The sequence below is a fragment of the Globicephala melas genome, chromosome 11 (genome assembly GCF_963455315.2).
Source record: "Globicephala melas chromosome 11, mGloMel1.2, whole genome shotgun sequence".
NCBI lineage: Eukaryota > Metazoa > Chordata > Mammalia > Artiodactyla > Delphinidae > Globicephala > Globicephala melas.
This window is the reverse complement of record NC_083324.2, coordinates 91,195,531-91,204,890: the sequence shown is the minus strand read 5'-3', so window position 1 is coordinate 91,204,890 and position 9,360 is coordinate 91,195,531. Positions and strand designations below refer to the sequence as shown.

Genomic DNA, 9,360 nt, shown 5'->3' with positions numbered 1-9,360 from the left:
ATTGAGAGTTAACTTGAGATTTAAAGTTTTTTCAGAACAAAGGAGTGAGTTTAACTCAAAAATTTAACTTATGATAACTCTCTGTTAAGTACAATTACAGTGGTAGAATTGAGAAAACTAACATAAGGAAACAAAAACTAATACCAGGAAGAATTGAAACTTGAATGTGTTTATGGGTAAATGGAAGTCACATTTTCCTAATTAAGGATGAATCTAAGGGGGACTTCCCTGGTGGTCCAGAGGGGAGGACTCCGAGCTCCCAATGCAGGGGGCCTGGGTTCAATCCCTGGTCAGGGAACTAGATCCCGCATGCCGCAACTAAAAAAAAAAAAAAAAAAGAGAGATCCCGCACACCACAACGAAGATTCTGTGTGCCACATCTAAGATGGGGCACAGCCAAATAAATAAACAAATAATTCTTTTTTTAAAAAAAGGATGAATCTAAGGAATACAATTCTGATTGAAAAAGCAACGCATGCTTCTCCAGAACCTGCTCAATCTTACATTTTTTTCCTCTAAAAACCTTTTGATCTTAGTTCCTCTTCTCTACAAAAGATAACATCTACTCTTTCAAATCACTTCTGTTAGTTAAGATTAAGGAGTTGAAAGGAAGGTGATCCTGGACAATTCTGCCTCTAGCTGTGGCAGATTAATTTGTAACAGACTAACACTCCCCCTAAGAACAATTGAAGAAAATGGAGATGGGGAAGAAGAGTCTGTTTGAGGGCATCAGAGAGGTACAAAGGCACGTAGGACCTGAGGGAGCAAAATTCCAGAGGGCAGGGAATCTTTGGTGTGAAACTGGTATCTGTCAGCTGAAGCTAAACAAGAAAAAAAGAAAATCTACAGCCTGGGTATTATCAGTTGATGCAGCGATTTCATAAAAATGTCTAATTTCAGCCGAATATATGTTTCTAAGCAGCAATGAGAAAGGCATTACCAACCCTTCCAAGTGAGCACTCCTTGGATATTAAACCCAGCCTTCGTCTGGAGCTGTCAGTTGTCTCCTGAGCCATAATCAGAATTGAATACTTTAAGACCTTCACAAAACAAACATTGTTAAGTTAACTCGGTGAATAGCCAAGTTGACCAAAGGTAAGAGTCTTACGAAGGAACCAAAGGCAAGAGAAAGTCATTGCAGGTTGGGTTCCCCAGAGGCAGATGCTGAGATGGAGTCTGGGGTATAAAATGTTTATTTCAGGACCAGCACCTATGAAAGGAAGATGGGAAGAAGGAATGGACAGAGGGGGCCAAATAAAGTTTCAGTTTACAAGGCAGGGAGTTTTAGAGTAAAATAGTACCCATCTGAGTTGTCCCCCATTGGGCCAAAATAGCTACTTTATATCCTCTTCTATTAAGTCATGGGAGCCAGAATATGGCATGACCTTGCCCAAGGTGGCTCTCTGCAGATAAAGCAGACTCTGGAAGAGCTGACAGCTGAGGGCTTTCTTCTGACCACACTCCCTGCAGCTGAGCAAAAATCTTTCCCTGAAGGAGGAGCTAGTTCCTGCATTTCCCTATTTCCCAGAGCAGGGGCGGCCAAGAAAACGTAGCACAGGATACTAACGGCGAATGGAGTCAGGGGTGGTACCACCCTGTGTTCATTCATTCTATATTCCCCAAACTTTCACTGCTCACTTATTCTGCACCTAGACCTCTACTAGGCACTGTGGCTCTAGAAAGGAGGCTCACACTCTCCCTACCCTCAAAGGACATCCATCCACAGTGAGCACTCTAAGAGCAGAAAGAACAGCGCGGGGGTGGGGTGGGGGTGGGATGCAGGGTGCTGTGCGACAGGGAGGGGCCCTTCACCCAGCCGAGGTGGGGAAAGGGGGCAGGAATCTTCTCCATTTCCCACCCAAGTGCCTCCTGGACAGGAGTGTCTGCTGTGTAAGTTACTAATCATAATCGGCTATCTATGGGGAAGCAGACCCTGGTTGTTCTATGGAAATAGTAAAACGTAAGGAGCGAAGATGACTTAGCTGTCATCCCCAAGAGTCAGATGAAGGCGAATCACCGTCAACCTCCCTAGGCCTTTTTTATTCATCTGTAACAAAGGGGAACTCTATTTCAAAGAAAAAAAAATTCCTATGACATGTGTTCACTGTAATTACAAAACTTGGTCAGGATTATATAAAATCTGAGCTTGGTTCTCCCAGTTGTGGAAGGCTCAGGAAGTTAGATTCACAGAGTCTACAGAAGGAGCTGAGAAGGGGGCTATTTTTGTCTGTTTTTCTCATAGCTGTAGCCCAGCTTCTACAACACTGCCCGGCACAAATGGGAAACTCAATATTCCTTTTTTTTTTTTTTTGGCTGCCAAAAGCTTCATTTCCATTTGGTCCAAGGCTTGGGGGAGGGCTCCAGGGTAGTTAAAAGCTGCCGAGTGGCTGCAGAGAAGGCTTCAGGCCTTCTGACCACAGGGGCTCCTCAAAGGCCGCTGGGTTTCACAGGCTCCTAGTCATGCCTGAGGGTGAGCCTTTCAAAGAGCTACTGGCCCCGCCCAGCCTGAGGACCAGCCAGCCTGCGGAGGTTGGTCAGGTGGTCACCCATCTTCTTGATGAGTTTCACCTGCTCATACAGGAAGCCGCTCTCCAGGAAGTCTCAGAGGTGAGGGTCTGTGCGGGCAGAGCCCAGGGCATGCAGATCGAAAAGGGCCTGGTTCAGGTCCTTCTCCATGAGAATGGCGGCTTCCATAGCGTCCTGGGTTTCACCCCACTCATCTTGAGATGGCTTCCGCACGTCCTGGAAGAGGGCACGGTCGCTGCACTGGTTTTGTATTTTCGAGAGACGTTCAGTGCCTTGGCGCTTCTCCTTGGCCAATTCACGGAAAAAGTGGCCCACACTCTGAAGAGCCCCATCGTCGTGGTCGAAATAGAAGCCCAGAGAGAGGTAGGTATAGAAGGCCTGCAGATGCAGGTTGACCAGGCAACCTCTACCTTGGTAGAATAATTCTGACGAATCTGGGAGCTCAGGGTTGATTGGTAATAAGGAGTTAGCCTCAAAAACTGGTGTTGGTTGGTTCCAGTGGCCGAGGGTAGCTGAGTGGCTGATTCCAAAGGTTGCAACTGAAAAAAAAGCTGGAGGGCGGTCCGAGGCTGGAACAAGGGGTATCCCTTGGTACGTTCATTCTAAGCACTGTTGAAGCAAGAGACAGATCCGCAGGCCTGCCGCGCGACCTGTCGGAAACTCAATATTCCTCAGGTCAGTTAGTGAGCAGCAGTATAGTCACTTCCGGCCCCCTCCGTCTCCACCACCCCCACCCCTGCCAGCCTAAGCCCTCCTTCCCTCCCCCCGCCCCCTGCCTAGGACCACCTCTGAGCTAAGGCTGCGACTGGGACACCTGCAAGTGGCTTCTCCAAGTGGCCAGGGCTTCCTCACAGTGTGGTGGCTGGGTTGCCAAGGTGAGCATCCTGAAAGACAGAGAGCCACACAGAAGCCACGTGGCCTTTTGTGACCTTGCCTCAGAGGTCAAACACTGTCACTTCCACTGCATTGTATTTGTCGAGGCAGCTACAAAGATTTTCTCAAGTTCAAAGGTAGGGAACATACCTTCTCAATGGAGGAATGTCAACAGCACATTGCAAAAAACAAAAACAAAACACGTGGGGTAAGAAAGATATGGCAGATGGCATTTTCCGAGGGATATATATACACATGCCATGACACTCAAGCCTTCCCCTGATTTTACATTATCAGACATCTGGCACTCTGCCCTGCACATTTTCGTGCAGTACTTAGGAGCTCTGCAAGGAAAATATGAACAGAACGGCTCTCCTTCCCACTCCTGCCCAAACTCAGGACTGGGGGACAGGGGTGCAAAAGTGGGACATTAGGAATGTTTATCTCAGAAGGTAGAGGACTCACTTGGGCTCTGGGTGACTTGGGAGAAAAGCCACACACAACCGTCATCACTATCACCTGTGTCAGCATACTATTTCTGTCACTTTCACTCCTCTCTTTCATTGTTTATTTGTCATAGGTGTTTATGTTATAGGGAATAAATATTGGGAAAGAAGACATTATCGTACATTGTTAAGTCTCCACTTTCATGTATTTATGCCAATGCTTGTGGCCTCATTAGGAATTTTAAGCTGAAGTCACTTATGCCAGGTGGCCCATTTGATAGGAAGTGAATTTCAGACTAGGTCAGTACTCAGGCAGTCATTCACCTCAAAGTCAGGGTACAATTCAATTCTTTTTGATATCAATGGATGTATTCTTTAACCAGAGTTAAAATAATCTAAAACCATCTTCCAACAGTATGATTCGAATGAAATAACATCCAGCGTGCTTAGATTGGAAAAAATGGCATTATTCAATTTCCAAATACAGTAACTCGAATGATGAATTTGAAGAACTCGTTCTTGCTTTATTATTGGTACGGCTTCGTAACTGTCCTTTCAGTTCTCTTTTTCTTTGTGGGAAGATGGAGGAGGGGTGGCTAATGCAAAAGCAGAGGCAGCATCTTATTTACGCCATAACTGCTTTCCTGTGTCCTAAACCCTCAAGAGGGCTTTCTGAAGAAAAAGGGGTGAAAAAAATTAAACCTTATCCAGTGGAATTTACAGAGCTAGAAATAAAACAGCCTTAAAAGTTGTAACAGATACCTTTTTGGTTTATAACCACATTCTCTAACATCTGTTGAGGGACATTTTCTGACCAAAGGGTCTGTCAGTATCAATAAGAAAAGATGTGTTCCTCATTGTTCTAGAATCTACGGTGTCTAGGGTTATTGAAATGGATATCTACTGTAGTTCATACCGGAGGATGGAGAGGGAGATTACAGACGGAAGGAAAAGGGGACGTGGATTACAGTGTGGACTTGCCCCTGGCCTTGCTTTGAACTCTCCCTGGCTTTTTGGAACTTAACCAAGATCAAACAGGCAGTTGCAGCCAGCCCAAGGCCTCTGGTTCTCTGTATAAATTTAGGAGTTGATTTTGAGGTTAAGATTATGAAGTTTTGTGGTAACTTTAAACTGGAAAGTATTGCGTTCACCTTTTCTATTCCCCAAAGAAAAAAGAAATGCCCAGCCATGTAATGAAACTCCTTTCAATCTGACCATTGTGTTAGGAACAGATTTCACACTGAGCGAATCTTTGCAACCAGACTCAAATGTTTCCCATTAAGGCCCTGCACGAGTATAAATGTGCAAGGGCCCGCCGCAGAGTGTGCCATTCTCCAAGCAAATGCACACACTTGGTGACTTGGATAGGGTATCAAAAACAGATCCACTGCTGAATACTTGTTTGCACTTCTTATTGCCATTGCTTAGAGCCTAGACAATGAGAAAGAAAACTCCCTCAACCTCTTGGTGGTGGCGGTGGGACCTACCTGATTAGGCAGAACATGTGTGGGTCAAACTGTTGCAGCCTTAACGTCTGAATCAGAATTGCTTGCTTACGATGGCTACGCCGTATCTTACTAGAATCCTTCACAGTTTAGCAACTTTTGCTTCAAGCTAAAATAAGTGCTAGGAAATAGAGTTTACAATGATGCACAAAGTTTTAGACTATCAAAACAGGAGATTCTATTCAGAAAATGACTTTGACTAAAGCTGAAGAAAACTACAATACATTAACAGAAAGTTTCAATCTGTTATAAGATGGTTCTTAGTTTGACTTTTTTATTTATTTTTTTTGAGGTATGCGGGCCTCTCACCGTTGTGGCCTCTCCCACTGCGGAGCAGAGGCTCTGGACGGGCAGGCTCAGCGGCCATGGCTCACGGGCCCAGCCGCTCCGCGGCATGTGGGATCTTCCCGGACCGGGGCACGAACCCGTGTCCCCTGCATTGGCAGGCGGACTCTCAGCCATTGCACCACCAGGGAAGCCCCTAGTTTGATTATTTTTGAGGGGTGGGGGGACTTTCCTTCCCCTTGTCTTAGAGCAAATGACAAAAACAAGCACTTCTTATAAAATAGCTCCATACAAGAGGGTGTTAAGGCAAGTTGAAGTCCCCAGGTATAACTACGATCATGCTAATGAGAACAGAAACAAGGGCACATATAATATGCTCTTATCCCAGGCTTCAGGAAAGTTCATAGATGGTATCTTATGAATCCTTTTTGAACAATAGGCATGGTTATCTCCACTTTATCATGGGGCAATCAAGGCATCCAAAGATAACTTGCCAGGGTCATAAGATTCCTCAGAGCCACCACCAGAAAAGAGAACCCTTAATAGTGCAAACGCTGCTCAGAAATCAACTTTGTATGCGTATTGCTAGGAGTAACTTTTGTGGGCAGTGTACTGACTGAAGGAAGTGGTGAAGCAAGAGGGAAAAGGAATAAAGGGGAAAATGAAGGCTGGTCTGCGACTCCTCAAAAGTTACTTCTACAATTATTCAAAAGGAGACAAATCAATTATACTTCAATTTAAAGAAGGAGAGAGACCATGTTTCAGTCTTATAAAGTTTGACATAATTTAAGACATAATTTAATACAACTTGCTTACTCAAATACATACTTCTAAAAGTTTCCCCTTTCTTTTGTTTTTAATTGAAGTATAGTTGATTTATAATATTGTGTTAGTTTCAGGTATACAGCAAAGTGACTCAGTTATACATATTTTCTCAGATTATTTTTCTTTATAGGTTATTACAAGATATTGAATATAAAAAAAAAGATATTGAATATAGTTCCCTGCTCTATACAGTAAATCCTCGTTGCTTATCTATTTTATGTATAGTAGTTTCTCTCTGTTAATCCTATACTCCTAATTTATCTCTGACCCCAGTTTCCCCTCTCTAATTGCAGAATTTAAAATTATATTGAATACTTTCACCTAATGTTTCAAACTTACAACAGTCGCCTTCAGCATTTTTAAAAATTAATTAATTAATTAATTTTTAGCTGCGTTGGGTCTTCGTTACTGCACACAGGCTTTCTAGTTGCGGCGAGCAGGGGCAACTCTTCGTTGCGGTGCACGGGCTTCTCGTTGCGGTGGCTTCTCTTTGTTGTGGAGCACGGGCTCTAAGCACGCAGGCTCAATAGTTGTGGCACGTGGGCTCAGTAGTTGTGGCTCACTGGCTTAGTTGCTCCGCGACATGTGGGATCTTCCCAGACCAGGGCTCCAACCCATGTCCCCTGCATTGGCAGGTGGATTCTTAACTACTGCGCCAGCAGAGAAGCCCTCGCCTTCAGCATTTTAAAGTAACATTTTTAAATGATTTCAATGTGTATTATGTCATACAGACGTAAGTATACTGTTACTTTCTTAAATATTGCTATTATCAAAAATCATATACAGTAAAAAGACATTTCCACTACTCAGTGTACTCAGAGTTTGGAGAATTGATTTGCAGTGTTGTAGGAATTATTTCCGTTGTCTGGAATTCATCCAAAGAGCCACTCCTACTTGGTTTGTTTGGATTTTTTGTTTTGTTTTGCAGGGGGGTTGGGTTTTTTTTTTTCCTGCAACTTAAATTTTCTTATTTGCTAACAGTATGAGTGATTAGAGTAAAAGGAAGGGGAAGAGCTGACATTTTTCTCACCTGAAAGCATAACCAGCATCCAGCAAAACTCTTTCTTCTATCCTCTCCGCATTCTTTTTGGTCCCAATTCCAATCATCTTAGACCATCACCAAAATGCTCACTGACTCCAGTTTAAGGTAATATTGACCCAGAAGTGTGTGCATTGTAATAGCGAGACTTTTGAGGTCTAACAATTTTCCAGGGTCCAAAGGCCATCATTTGTAATGCTTAGGCTTTCAGGTGCATTGACAGATAGTGGGGGACCGTCTTTGAAACCGGAGTCCATTCCCCTCCATTCATGTTACAGAAGTAACTTCTTATGTGTACGGCAAGTTCTGAGTACAGGTTTTGATTATTTTTTAGCTTGTCTTAAAATTTTAAAACCTAGCAAAGCTAGAAAGTGGTCTACCAAAGAATAAGGGTCATGGACTCTCCAAGTCCTTGAATTTCAAACCAGAGACAGATGATTCCCTTTGACCTCTGGGGGCCCTCCTCACCCCCACTGCTACAGGGGAAAGGGGGAAGAGCAAGAAAAGCAAGAAAACTACAGGCCTGACAACAGGATTTGCCAGGAAGCTGTGTTCCACCTAGAACCTCTCTAGACACACGGATTGCTGATGCCTTTACGTCCACAATTAAAGATCCCTTCCTCCCTCAGTACAATGAAAATACCCTGGTAAAAGGTCACGTCTTATCCAATAACATGACAGCATATCTCAACACCTACAGCATAAATACTTAAGGTGTTTGGTGAAACTCCAGATTCCTGGACTTCAACACGGAATCACTAAATGAGAATCCTGGGCACCAAGGCCCAGGAATCTGAATTTTTAACCTAAATTCTCATTTGATCCTTACGCACAGTAACATGTAAGAACCTCAGGCTTTGGGACTTCCCTGGTGGTCCAGTGGGTAAGACTCCTCACTCCCAATGCCGGGGACCTGGGTTCAATCCCTGGTCCAGGAACTAGATCCCGCATGCCGCAACTAAGAGTTCGCGTGACACAACTAAGAGTGTGCATTCTGCAACTAAGAGTCCACATGCTGCAACTGAGAAGCCTGCATGTCACAACTAAGAAGTCTGCATGCCACAACTATGACCCAGTGCAGCCTAGATAAATAAATAAATAATAAAATAAATAGTTAAAAAAAAAAAAAGAACCTCAGGCTTAGAGCTGGAGAAAAATAAGGAGGAAGCAAGAACAGAAGATGTGGGACCAGGGTTGTATGTGGAATCAAAGGTAAACATCATAAAGTATGGCCTATTTGAGAATTGAAGCCAATCTTGGAAGACACAGAGAAGGTCAAAAAGTAAAATCACTGAGAAAAAAGGAAGGAAAGAGGGCGCAAGTTTTATGGACCTGCCATGGGCCTCTGAGATGTTGTCCTGCATTAAATAGGTCTTGGCCACCTCATCAAGGAAGGAGTTTGTTGTGGCTCTTCCTTTTATATTTCCTTTTTTTTTTTTGCGCGGTACGCGGGCCTCTCACTGCTGTGGCCTCTCCCGTTGCGGAGCACAGGCTCCGGACGCGCAGGCTCAGCGGCCATGGCTCACGGGCACAGCCGCTCCGCGGCATGTGGGATCTTCCCGGACTGGGGCACGAACCCGCGTCCCCTGCATCGGCAGACGGACTCTCAACCACTGCGCCACCAGGGAAGCCCCTTTATTTCCTTTTTATATAAAATGATTCCTTTCCTTACTCACACGGAATTTTCCTATGGAAACATGGGTTTTGTGGAGAGTAAGAAAGGTATTTTTTACAAATGAATGCTTTGTATTCACTAATCCCATATTTTTTCCCATATTAGTTTCTTCAGGGATTTCTACAAAGATGGTATTTCATCAGGTTCTTCTTCTTTTTTTTTTTTTTTAAGAAACACCTCGGGCTT

At 44.1% G+C, this 9,360-nt stretch overlaps 1 pseudogene; it reads right to left on the bottom strand.

The window, feature by feature from the left end:
* Positions 1-2,454: 2,454 nt before the first annotated feature.
* LOC115866005 (ferritin light chain pseudogene) lies at positions 2,455-7,567 on the bottom strand (annotated as a pseudogene).
* Between the last annotated feature and the right edge of the window lie 1,793 nt (positions 7,568-9,360).